We start from the raw sequence: 13,655 nt of genomic DNA on the forward strand, positions 1-13,655 counted from the left end.
TACCTGCTACCCACCCTCACCCCCAAGGAAAGTCCAAAAGTCATTGGGCTAGGGCACTACTGCCACCCACCTGGGAGACCCAGACAGAGTTCATTTCTGACTGCAGCCTGGCCCAGACCAGACTGTTGCAGCTGTGTGGGAAGTGAACCAATAGTTAAAAAAATCTATTTGTCTGTCCTGTCACTTTGTCTTTCAAATGAATACAAAATAAATCTTACAAAAAAATGAATCTGAATAGGGTTGCCAGAAAAAAAAAACTGACATTAAATTAGATTTTAATTTCATATAAAATATTTTTATAGTATAGGTATACGAAATATAATATTTGAGACACACTTATACTAAACATTATTCATCATTTATCTGAAGTTCAAATTTAATTGCAAATGTTGTATTTTTATTTACTGAATCTGGCAACCTTAAATCTGAAGAAACTCATATCTGCTAAAAAATTGTTCTGTTCACTAAAATTCAGTTAGTCTCAGTTCAGTTAGTATTCTCTTTTAAATGACAAACATAGAAAGTATGTGTGTTGTCCATGCATCAAGGTGAATTAATTTAAAGAGATAGCTTTCCTTTCAATGTCTAACATATTTCTCAGAATCAAACTGAATCTGTCAGCTTGAGGTTCTAGGAATTCTTCTTTTGGTGAGAAAAAGTAGACTGTGGGTTTCCCGAGAACTGTTAATTTCAGTGGAAGGGTACTTGAAGAAAAACTAATTTTAGTGGGGCTTTTCTGACAGAAATATCAAAGTGCAAAGGAAAGACTATATAAAAAGATTGGAGGAGTGGAAAGTAATGAGTAGATATAGGTCAGACAGTAGATATGTATGAAGAACAAGTCTAGAGAAAGAAATCTCAAGTAGAAAGTTCTGAAAACTTCACTCTTGTTGTGGTTGGTTTCTGTGTCTGCATGTGCTAATTAGCCATGTTTCTTTCATTATTTAGAGTATTGAGGTGAGATTGTCCTCAGAGACATGGGTAGTGCATTTTTCCACATTAGTGGCTTTTCTGCTTTGTTGATTTTCTCATTCCAGTCAACTACTTGACTCAGTAGTTCCTATACATGCAAACCCATAAAGAAAAGAAACAAGAGATCATTCTGAACACTAAGGATGAAACTACTATGCCTGAACAGCTATAACATCAAGGAGAAATGTGCTTTTAAACACTGTATGAATCAAAATCCTAGAAACTTTTGAGAGATAAAGCAATTTTATTTTCCCTTCAATGTTAGAAGTGAGGCAATATATTCTCAGTAAAAGTGAAAGATTGAAGAAGAACAAGCAAACTCCTTACCAACAGCCAAGCCATAGCATTTTCCTTAGACATCACAGTCCACAACCTGTATTGTCTTTATCACACACTGGATGTGTGACAGATTCTTTCAAAGAAGTGTAACTAAAACGGGTAGGCATTTGGCACAGTAATAGATTCACCACTTGGAAAGCCTACATCCTCTATCAGAGTGCCTGAGTTCAAGTACCAGCTCTGCTTCTGATTTCAGTTTCTGTCCACTGCATATCCTGGGTGGTAGGTGGTGATGGCTCAAGTAATTGGGTCACTGCCACTCAGAGTGAATTTCAGTCTCCTGGCTTCAGCCAGGCTCAGCCTCAGCACCAGCTTTTGACATTTGGGGAGTGAACCAGTGGATGGAAGATCTCTCTCTCCCTCTCTCTGTGTCTCTGTCACTCTGCCATTAAAAAAAAAGAAAAGAAAAAGCATTTTTACATGTAACTCTTATGGTACCCATACACCATAATTGCAAATTCCCTTTACCTCCCATAGAACCTGGAAGAGTGACATGTACTTAAGAGGTTCTAAAAAATTTTAAAATAATAAATGATTGCTGTACTTGAAGTAAATCTCTAAAAATGTATTCTAGATTCCAAAACCCAATATTTTTATTATTTATTGGTTTATTCACATTGTTATTTGTTACTCTAATAAAATGACTTCAAACCACAATTACATTCTATGTCAAGTACTAGCATTTTTATTGCACCACAATCTGTGTGAAACAGATGTCAGGACATAATGAAATAATCTGCATTATCTTTTTATTTTTGTCCCCTCTGGAATAATGATTTTTATAGGAAAGAGAACTACAGAGATGATTGACTAATGGGAAAAGTTATACAACTCACAGCTTTTGCACAATGTGCCAGTATAGTGTGGAGATGCTGCAGGGAGACAGGAAATAAAACAATTCCCCTCTGGAGCAGCAATGCTCACTCTCAGCTGAGAGGAAAAGTTTTTTTTTTTTTCTTTTTTTCTTTTTTGAGAAATCACCTATTTATTTTAATCTAACATTAATCCTGTTAAGCACTTGATGCAAGGAAAGATATTTAGCTCAGGAAATCATCTAATGTAAAGTAGAGATAGAGCAATTTTAAAGAATTTTCTCTCTCTAACAAGCAATGCAGAGTCCCCACAAGAGGGACTTTGATGCTACTGAGTTGCAAAAGACAATAATGATACATTTACTGTGTGCTTTATTCAGTTTAACTTAGAAACAGGGTTTTAAAAACATCAGGGATCAAATAGCACTGGGATGCAGAGAAGGATCCAAATGTCACCTGCATTTGCAGGCATTAGTCAGCACTTTTCACAAACTGACATATTTTGCTGGCTACGTAGGAAAGTCAGGTCCCTTTGCAGCTGCTCAGTTGTGGGTTTGTTCGTTCTCCCAAAGAGGAATTTGGAGAGGACAACTTCAGCACTGGAGGGAAAGGCAAATAATGCAAATATCCAACAAATAAACATAACAACTAAATTTTTCATGCCCCAAATTTCTTATGAACTCCTCTGGAATGGTGTATCAGAGAACTGAAATATGTGCCATACTGTGCTCAGTGAAGTTTTTGAATGAATGAATGAATGAATGAGTAATTGAATTAATTTATAATCAGTGACTTACCCTGGGTCATTTGCTTGGTGCACAGGCTATCAAGGCAATGCCACTGTCTTTCTCTCCCATCTCATTCTAACATGCATGTTATTAGCAAATTAAGAAGGCAAACCTGTGATCATAATATAATTCAGAGCTTCATTCAAATAACAAATTTCCCTTTTCTGTAAAATCTCAAAATGCAACATTAAATTATAGTTAAGTAAAGATGTTTTTGTGGAGAACCAAAATAATAGGGCATAGTACCTTAGTTTATCTAATAAAGACTGACCTTTGAGGATATAAACCATTGCCTTCATAAAAGTCACCTGGGGAACTTTGTGAAAGTACATAATTAAACATCTCAAGCTTTGGTTTCAGAGATTTGAAGCCAGGCACAGAAGTTTTAATTAAACAACCTGTTCAGATGACTATGATGTAAGACTTGTGCTTGATCAGAGGGCAAAATTTAAGAAACACTGGTCTGGATGTGTGGATTAGGAAAAGCATCCTTTACAAATCAGATGCAAGCTTTTGACATCTAGGGTACTGAATAAATCCACACAATTATTAACTTTTGTATTACGGAAGGATCCATAATTCCATTAATTCAAATGAAAAAAGAGGTCATTTATGACCTTGTGATTTCTTTCCTCAATCATGAAAATTTCAGGATGTGATTACCAAATTTAGGATGGGAATATGTGGAGCCAAAATTTAGTCCTAGTCCTTAATGAAACTGTATATAAGGGTCTGGTGCTGTGGTGTAGCCACCACCTGCTGTGCTAGCATCCCATTTGGGAGTCCCAGCTGCTCTACTTTTGGTCTAGTTCCCTGCTAATATGCCTGGAAAAGCAACAGAGCATGGCAAAAATACTTGGGCCCCTGTACCGATGTAGGAGACCTGGAAGACACTCCTGGCTCCTGGCTTCAAACTGGCCTGGCTCTGGCAATTGTGACTATTTGGAGAGTGACCTGCAGATGGAAGCACTCTCTCCCTCTGTTTCTCCCTCTCTCTCTGTGACTCTGCCTTTCAAGTAATCAGCAAATCTTTTTAAAAATTTTGCATATTATATATAAGAACTTCAATTCCATCATTTATGAATTAACATAATTATGTACCTCCTCAGCCTTCACCTCCTTTTAAAATTGAAAAGTTAACATAGACAATGGTGTTTGCACCATTTAAGTCTTCCATTCCTCTCCCATGGCCATAGTGTGGTAGATTATATGATGACACTGATCACAGAATACTTCATGAACTTAACTGAGACAGTAGGGTCCTCTCACTGAGGAATGTTTAAGATGGGTGACAGTGAGTGAGTCAGAATATTGTGGAAACATGATTTTTGAGTGATCTGGAGATGAGGTCGGGGAAGTAATGCCTGGCCATAAGCAAGTAGAGGACACAAAACAGATGAGCAAAATAGAGGTAAGCAGATAACAATGCAGCCACTAGAAAAGGGAATTGACTACCTTCCTTTGGTTCCTGACTTCCCTGTTCTACTTCAGTCTCTATGATTTTAGACGTGTTTTTACCTATGGAATTTCCAACTGCCTTCCTGCAATAACTTACTTTACTTTTACTAACTTTAACGTGCTTTTTTTCCTGGAAAACATGTGTTCTCTAACAAAAACGCAATGTCGAAACAGAGCACCTGTGTTGGATTCCTGGCTTTGGCTCCTGATTCCTGTTTCCTGCCAATGCAGATCCTGAGAATCATCATGACTCAGAGGCTGGTTCCCTGCCTCCCATATGAGAGACCTGGATTGAATTCTTGGCTCATGGCTTAGCCTCAGTCTGACTCCAGGGGTTATTGTGGTCATTAGGGGAGTAAACCAGTAAATGTGAGCTCTTTCTTTCTCTTTATCTCTCTTTTTTCCCCATCTCTCTCTCTCTCTCTGTGTGTGTGTGTGTGAGAGAGAGAGAGAGAGAGAGCGAGCGAGCAAGAGAGAGTGCTTCTCAACTAAATGTTTAAAAAACCGTTTGTTTGGAGTAGGCATTTGGCCTGGTGGTTAAGATGCCAGTTGAAACTGCTGTATCCCATGTTGGAATACCTGGGATACCTACAGCAGATCCTGAAAGGTAATGGAATGGCCCAAGTTACTCCATTTGTGAGACCTGGAAGGGGTTCTCAGCTCCACAGCCAGTCCTGGGGCCTCTGTGGGAATTTGAGGAATGTGGCAGCCTAAGGTACAGCTTGCTTGCTCTCGCTCTCTCTCTCTCTCTCTCTCTCACTCTCTTGTTCTTGCTCTTGCTCTCACTCTTGCTGTCTCTCTTCCCTCTTCCCTTGCCACTCAAATAAATAAGTTTTAAAACCACTTTGTACATATTACATTTTAGATTTTTAAGATTTAATTATTTATTTGAAAGGCAAAATGACAAAGTGAGAGAGACACAAAGAGATCAAAGCCAGAAGCCAGAAACTCCACTTCATCCTGATCAGGTTGCAGGGGCCCAAGTACCTGGACCATCTTCTGCTACCTTCTGAGGCACATTAGCAGGGAGCTGGATTGGAAATGGAGTAGGCAGAACTCAAACTGGCATTTCAGTATGGGATGCCAGCACAACATTGGCTCCAGGTTTTTAGATTTTTATTGTGATTGCCAATGAGAAAGTGAAGGTTCAATAAAATTAAGTATCATAGAAAACTGAGTGATTGGGTCTAATCAGATAGACTGGAGGGAATCTGAAATGTTTCACAGTTCAGTGCTTCTGTTTTATTCCCAGAATTTCAGGCAGCAGGGTTGATGTTTTATTAGAAATATTTATGATTCTAACATGTTTTATCACTGGGAAATTGTACTGCATCACTTTCTTATGAAGTGTGCAACAGAATCCTTACAAGTCAAACCTTTCTTGAAAAAGCACCTATAACACAATTTCAAGCATTTATACAAACATCTAGTTGGGATATTAGAACATATGGTGTAAAAGAAAAAAATGATTAGGATAAAATAGTTATTATTGTTATACCTTAAACATTAAAAAGAAATTGGAATGACCACTCAAGGAAGATTGGTTTTGTGGACAGCTACATCCTGCTAGATCTCTCAGTACCCGCAAACTGAATCAGTTAATAAGCCAAGTGCTTAAAATTGTCCCTTTAAAATGATGGATTTAGACCCTGGAGTACAGCTGCCTGATGGAACAAGTTTTGGTATAGTTGACAGTTAAGTTGTGCACAGAATATTAAACTGAGTCAAATTTATTTCCCACATAAAGTCAGCTTTATACATTTTTATATAATCTTTTGGCAGAAAAAAGGAATAACATTCTGAATGTTGTACTTCAAAATCCAAAAAATCTTAGTATAAAAATATCTAGTATTTTAGATACTTTAAAGGAGAACCAAGTGCAGAAATAAGCTGGGTGTGATTAAAAAGCCCAGAAAATTCTATCCAGTTGACACATTGCTAGCAATTTCACCCTCTAATAATTCAGTTCCTGGGCCTAACATAACATGGAATTTTACAAAAAAATGATCTTTAATACTAGCTGGTGAATCAATAAAGCACCAAAGCAACTATGAAATCACAACAGTATTATTAATACATGTTAGAAAGTACAGGATTATCAGAGATTTGCTGTGTGTTCTCCTATTAACTCTCGTGTAGAAAAGAATCGATCTATGTAACCCACTGTGTCCCTCCACCGATCCCCCTTAGCTATAAAGAAGCCAGACCCAGAACCAAACAAAGCACTACTATACCTCAGCACTCGGGCTGATGTGTGGCGCAGTGGGTTAAGCCACAGCTTGTGACACTTGCACCCCATATCGGACTGCTTGTTTGAGTCTCAGCTATCCCATTTCCAATCTAGATTCCTGATAATGCACCTGGGGAGGCAGTGGAAGGTGGTCCAAGTACTTAGGCCCCTTCCATCCTTGTGGGAGACCTGGATCCAGTTCCTGGCTCCTAACTTAAGCCTGGCCCACACCTGGCTGTTAAAGCACTTAGGGAGTGAACCACAGAATGGAAGCTCTCTCTCCTCTCTCTTAATTTCTCTTTGTTACTTTCAAATATGTAGATAAATATTTGGCAACATCTACTTCACCACTCCTTTTAGCTTGTTTGATCTTTATTATTCTCTTCTATATTATATTTGATTTTGTAATTCAGATCAAGTCAATTTTTTGGAAGAATAAAATAAAGAATGAAGCTTTCTGTTGTTACAGTTTATGCCCTTTTAAATGATTTATCTTTCCATAGAGATAAAAATTCAAATTCATGCACTCCTTTTTACAGATTTGCACAAACTTGAAGATAGCTATCCTGTCTCCCTTTGGTTTTCTCTTTTCCAAGCTAGAAAGAAAAGCTCAGTCACTTAACCTCATATGATAAGATTATATAATTGTTTTTACTGTTCTTACACTCACTTCCAATTTCTGGCTCAACTTCACTAATCTACTAAGGGTAAAAATTCTAATTGAATAATGGTAGGGTATTGATGGCTGAGTTTTGTATACATTTACTTTAGCATGTACCCAGCTACTAGAGCCATCCCCTTCTTTTACCCGGGATCTGTATTGTCAGAAAGCTGGAATTGGGAGCTGAAGATATGTATTGAACCCTGTTACTCATCCAGGAGTTTATATCACTCAGTTTAGTGATATAATACTTGTATTGCTTTAGCCTGTTTTTTTGTTTTGTTTTGTTTTGTTGTTTTTTTGACAGGCAGAGTTAGACAGTGAGAGAGAGAGAGAGAGAGACAGAGAGAAAGGTCTTCCTTTTTCCGTTGGTTCACCCCCCCGCAAGTGGCGACTATGGCTGGCGCGTTGTGGCCGGCACGCTGTGCCAATCTAAAGCCAGAAGCAGGTGCTTCCTCCTGGTCTCCCATGCGGGTGCAGGGCCCAAGGACCTGGGCCATCCTCCGCTGTACCCCCGGGCCACAGCAGAGAGCTGAACTGGAAGAGGAACAACTGGGACAGACTCCGGTGCCCCAACCTGGACTAGAACCCAGGGTGCCGGCGTCGCAGGCGGAGGATTAGCCTAGTGAGCCACGGCGCCAGCCAAGCCTGTGTTTTTGTACAAAGCAGTCTGATTTACTAAAAAAGGAGGAGGGGAATTGAAATGATAAAATTGATCTTTGCATGTAAAAACATGATTCTCCAGTCTTCCCACTATTAATCAGAAACAGGTATTCATAGATTTCCTGTTAAATATAAGGTCCTATTGATTTCACCAAACTCATGACTAATTAGTTTCTCAATTTTGTTATTTGTATAACTTACTACTGATTCAAAATGTACTACAAATTAGCCTTTTTTTTTATTCAAGAGGAACACACACACACACACACACACCATGGAGAAGGAAGAGGGAGGAGAGAAAGAGAGGGAGATAGAGAAATACTATTCACCACCCAAATACTCCCAGTGTCTGGAACTGGCTTGGGTCAAAGCTGGGAGCTGGGAATTCAATTCTGATTTCCCATGCATGGCAGGAACCTAATCACTTGAAACATCCATCACCTGCTACCTGTAACAACCTGCATTGGCAGGAAGCTGGAAGTGGGACCTGGAATCTGGTGTCAACCCAGATACTATGATATTGAATGTTGGCATTCTAGCTAACATCTTAAATGCTGGTCCAAACGTCCTCCTAATTGGTCATGCCTTGCTCTTGTCTCCCTTGCCTATCTAGGCCATTTTCTATATATTCCAAAGTTATTGTGTTTTCTAGTTCTACATTTTTCAGAGCTACTAACATCATTGACTACATACCACTTAAACATTTATCTTCAGCTTCAACATCTAGATCAATGAAAAGTTGTTACATGATAATAGTTTTTAGATTGATCTCAATAGGTTATACTTAATGTATTTCTCAGAAATATCATGGAATCATTGTGAACTATCTTGAACCATTTGAACACTTCCCTAACATTTGTAGAAAATTAGTCTCAGACTTAATCTAAAATTTTCAAAAATCCATAATGTCCACATCAGATCTGGATTTATAGTGAATACATGCCTTACAAACCTTCACACAATCATCACTTTTAAATTATATATACAGTTCCATCTAATAGGTAATGACTTTTTAGAAGACGAATTGACATCTACTGTATATTATTACTAGCAGTCAACACTGAAAATTCAACTTCTTTCAGATGGTGGTACTTTGTAACTGATACAAGATTTGAGAATCAATGAGGAAAGATCATGTCTTTTCTAAGAACACATCACGTTCAATTATGTAAAAGCATCCCTGAAGCACAGATAAGTGATATCTATTGTTTTGCCTTGATCAACAAAACTTTTTCCTGTGTAAATAATAAATTAAAAGAAGAAACTTAAATTGGTCTGACATAATTTCTATTCACAGTATTATAGTGGCTTTATAAAATTATATTTATATTTTTAAGTTTATTTTTACTTATTTAAAATTCAGAGCAACAGAGGTGGGGGAGAGTTTTTTCATCTCCTGCTTTATTTCTTAAATACCTGCAACAGCTGGCACTGAATCTGTCCCAAGTCAGGATCCAGAAACTCTACATGGATTCACCATGTAGATGGCAAGGACTCAAATATTTAGTTCTTTATCTGCTGCCTCTCAGTTCCATTAGCAGGAAGCTGAATCAGAAGTGGAGGTGAGACTTAATCTCAGGCACTTCAATATGAAATGGGTCCATCCCTAACCTGCTGTGCCACAACAATGGCCCCTTCACAGAGATTTTTATTCTATATAGTTTTAGATGACTATTAATTTCAATATATAAATGAATTTTTGCTTTTGTAGAAATTTACAGACATTAAGGAAGATGGCTAAAATTATTTTTCAGTGGCTTAAAACAACAAGAATTTTATTAACTCACAGTTTTCTGGGCCACTAGTTCGGGCTAGATCCAACTGTGTGGTTCCTTTCTTATCTCCCTTAGCTCATTCAAGTGGCATCACTCAGCTGGTGAGTTGGCTTGGGGCCATTGGGTCTGTACACTTTATTTGTAAGTATTTGTATATGTTACACATGGTCTAATTCTCCATTAGACAATCTTGGGTTTCTTCACATGGAGGTCTAAGGGCAGGAGGAAGGACAATCTCATTGTGAAAACACTTGTCAAGTTCTTGCATATTTGTTACTGTCCTGTTGGTAAAAGTATGGCAACTAGACAAGTCAGAGCCAATGTGAGGGGAACCACGCTGGGGTATGGATAGACTGAGTGTGAACCATTGGGGACCATTGATGTGATAATCACTTTTCTTAAATACAGACCACTAAATTGCTTTTCCTATCATTTACCACTAGAATTAACAACATTCTGTGTATTGCCCATTACTGATGGAAATCTGAAAATGCTTCCATAATTTTCTACCTTATTTAACAGCTTATGAATGTACAGGGATTAAACTTAAATTCTGTTCTCTTCTTACTTAGGGATATCTACTTCTGGGAATCTGTATCCCTATCTCATCCTTTAGTCCCATTTTATTTGCTCCTCCTAATTGGCATTTGAGAATGCAATAAAAGGTATCTCCAGAGATCTGACTTAAATGGGAATCTATTAAACATTTCTAGATGTGCTAATATTTAGGCTTTAATTTGAAACAAGGGATATGAAAAGTTATTTGGTATGTTCAAAAACCATTGTACATAATTCTTGATTTGAGGTTGTGTTCAAGCAGACTACACAATTAGAAAGCTTATTTGTAGATAAATGGATTTCATTACAGAAATATTTGTGCATGATGTGTATCTTTTAGCTTAAGATTTTTTCTTAATTTAATTTACAACAGATCACTAGAAATATGTATATATGGATTTAAGTAGGTAGATATGTACACGTGTCTGGGTGTGTGCAGGGCTAATATTATATTAAGAAATCATATATTTTGAATTAGCAATGTAAATATGGGCTTTTACAAATTTTGAAAAATGTTTTATTTGCACAAAAGGAACACATTTCATGTATTTCATATATACAGTTATAAAGCATACTACTTCCCACCCTACTTTTGTTCCCTCTCTCCCACCCTCTCTTATCTTTCCTCTTTCTTATTTTCCTTTAAATTATTTGCATTGACACACTTTCAACTTACTTTGTCATCATAAGCTTAACCTTCCATTAAATAAAGAATTGAATAACTAGTAACTAGAGGAACTATTGTTCCTAAAAAATATAGACAAGGGCTATAAAAATAATCAGGCGGCACCGCGGCTCACTAGACTAATCCTCCACCTATGGCGCCAGCACCCTGGGTTCTAGTCCTGGTTTGGGTGCCGGATTCTGTCCTGGTTGCTCCTCTTCCAATCCAGCTCTCTCCTGTGGCCTGGGAAGGCAGTGGAGGACAGCCCAAGTGCTTGGGTCCCCACACCCGCATGGGAGATCAGGAAGCACCTGGCTCCTGGCTTCAGATGGGCGCAGCGCACCGGCAGTAGTGGCCATTTGGGGAGTGAACCAACGGAAGGAAAACCTTTCTGTCTCTCTCTCTCACTGTCTAACTCTGCCTGTCAAAAAAAAAATCAAATCTCAAAATGTCAAGTTTACTCATGTGCATTTTTTTTTGTATTCTGTATATTAGTTACCATAGGGAAACATATGATATTTGTAATTTGGTGACAGGTTTATTTCACCAAGTATAACGATCTCCAATTACATCAATTTTATAGTGAAAGACAGGATTTCATACTTTTTTATGGCTGAGTAATATTCTATCATGTAAATATACTACAATTATTTTATCCAGTCAACAGTTGATGGATATCTGGGTTGATTTTTTTTATCTTAGCTATTGTGGATTGAGCTGTTATAAACATAGGGTACAGATAACTCTTAAGGCTCTCATTTATGAAAGTTCCATGAAAGATTCTATTTTATTTTTCACATTTATGACTACAAAAGCCAGTAAGTTAATTTGTATGCTTGAATGCTAAAACTACTTGCCAACCAAACATTTTTCCAGTTTGTACGTTCTAGGGCAATGAAATTAAAAAAAAAATTATATTGGTACAATCCAAGGTTGGGGAATGTCTGACCTGTTTGTTGTATAAGCCATGTGCCATTATTTGTTCTGGCCCTGGCAAGGCAACTACAGGCAGGACTCAAAACTCAATAATTCTATAGCAGGCTAATGTTTAAGCTGATAATTTTGCATGGCTCACAAATGATGTTTAAATATCTAAATGATCCTTAGTAGAAAAAAGTTTCCTACCCCAAAATAATAACAAAAAAGTAATATGTTGAAGTCCATAATGAGAACCACCACAAGACTAAACAGCAATCTGGCTGGCCAATTGTTAACTGGTCAAATTTGTTCAAAGGTAAGAAGCTTTGCTACCTATGCTGTGGTGTAGCAGGTAAAGCCGCTGCCTGCAGTGCTGGCATCCCATATGAGTGCTGGTTCAAGTCCCGGCTGCTCCACTTCTGATACAGCTCTCTGCTATAGCTTGGGAAAGCAGTGGAAGATGGCCCAAGTCCTTGGGCTCCTGCACCCACGTGTGAGATCCAAAAGAAGGTCCTGGCTCCTTGCTTTGGATCAGCCCAGCTCTGGCCATTGCAGCCATTTGAGGAGTGAACCAGCAGATGGAGGACCTCTCTCTCTCTCAGCTTCTGCCTCTCTGTAACTCTGCCTTTCAAATAATAAATAAATGAATCTTTTAAACAAAGGAATTTAAAACAGTGACATAACTAAGAAGTATTTGAGTTTTTAACAATATAACAAATGATGAAATGACCTTACTGTGTTTATCTGAATCAATGAATTTTTAAAAAAGTATCACAGTGAGACTAAAGAGTTGCTCAATTTAAGATTGAATAGTGGTCATGTATTTGGTAATTTTAAAAAATATATTTATTTATTTATTGGAATACCAGATTGATCAAGGCAGAGAATATCCTTCAACCACTGATCACTCACCTAAGTAGCCATAAAGGTCAGGGCTGGTCCAGGATGAAGCCAGATGCCTGGAGCTCCATTTGTGTTTCTCACATGAGTGGCAGGGACCCAAGAACATGAACAATCCCTACTGCTTTCCCAGGCACATTAGGAGGGAGCAGGATTGGAACCAGAGGTGCTGGGACTCAAACTGGTTCTCTGATATGGGATGCCAGCTTATCAGGCAACAGCTTATCTCACTGTACCACAATGCCATACCTTGTATTTGGCAATTTAAAGATGAAGTTTGAAGAGTGACTTATAGCTATCTCTAGGGAAAATGTGTTAACCATCTTATCATTTAAAATAAAAGATGTACATTTAGCGGTTAGAAGCCATAAAATCAGAGATTTTGTTTGCAATGTATATGAAGAATTAATTAGATAATGTATTAATTACAAATACATTTCATATCATTGTTATTTAGATGTAACAGATATAGAAAAAATTCAACAAATCGGGGCTGGTGTGGTGGCATAGTGAGTAAAGCTGCTGCCAGCGGCACCAGCATCCCATATGGACACTGGTTTGGGTCCCAGCTGCTTCACTCCCAATCCAGATTCCTGTTAATGGCCAGGAAAAAGCAGCAAAAGATGGTCCAAGTGCTTGGGCCCCTGTGACCCACAAGAAAGATCCAGAAGAAGCTCCTGGCTTTGGCCTGGCCCACCCCTTGTCATTGTGACCATCTGGGGAGTGAACCAGCAGATGGAAGATGCCTTTTTATCTCTCTCTGTATCCCACTCTCTTTGTAACTCTTTCAAATAAATAAATAAATCTTAAAAAAAGAAAAAGATTAACAAATTTTCAGTAATATTTGAACTGTCTACCTCATGCATAAAGCAAGATTTTTGTACCTTAGGGTGTATTTCCATTCTGTTTAAGAATAA

The sequence above is a fragment of the Lepus europaeus genome, chromosome 1 (assembly GCF_033115175.1).
Source record: "Lepus europaeus isolate LE1 chromosome 1, mLepTim1.pri, whole genome shotgun sequence".
Classification (NCBI taxonomy): Eukaryota; Metazoa; Chordata; class Mammalia; order Lagomorpha; family Leporidae; genus Lepus; species Lepus europaeus.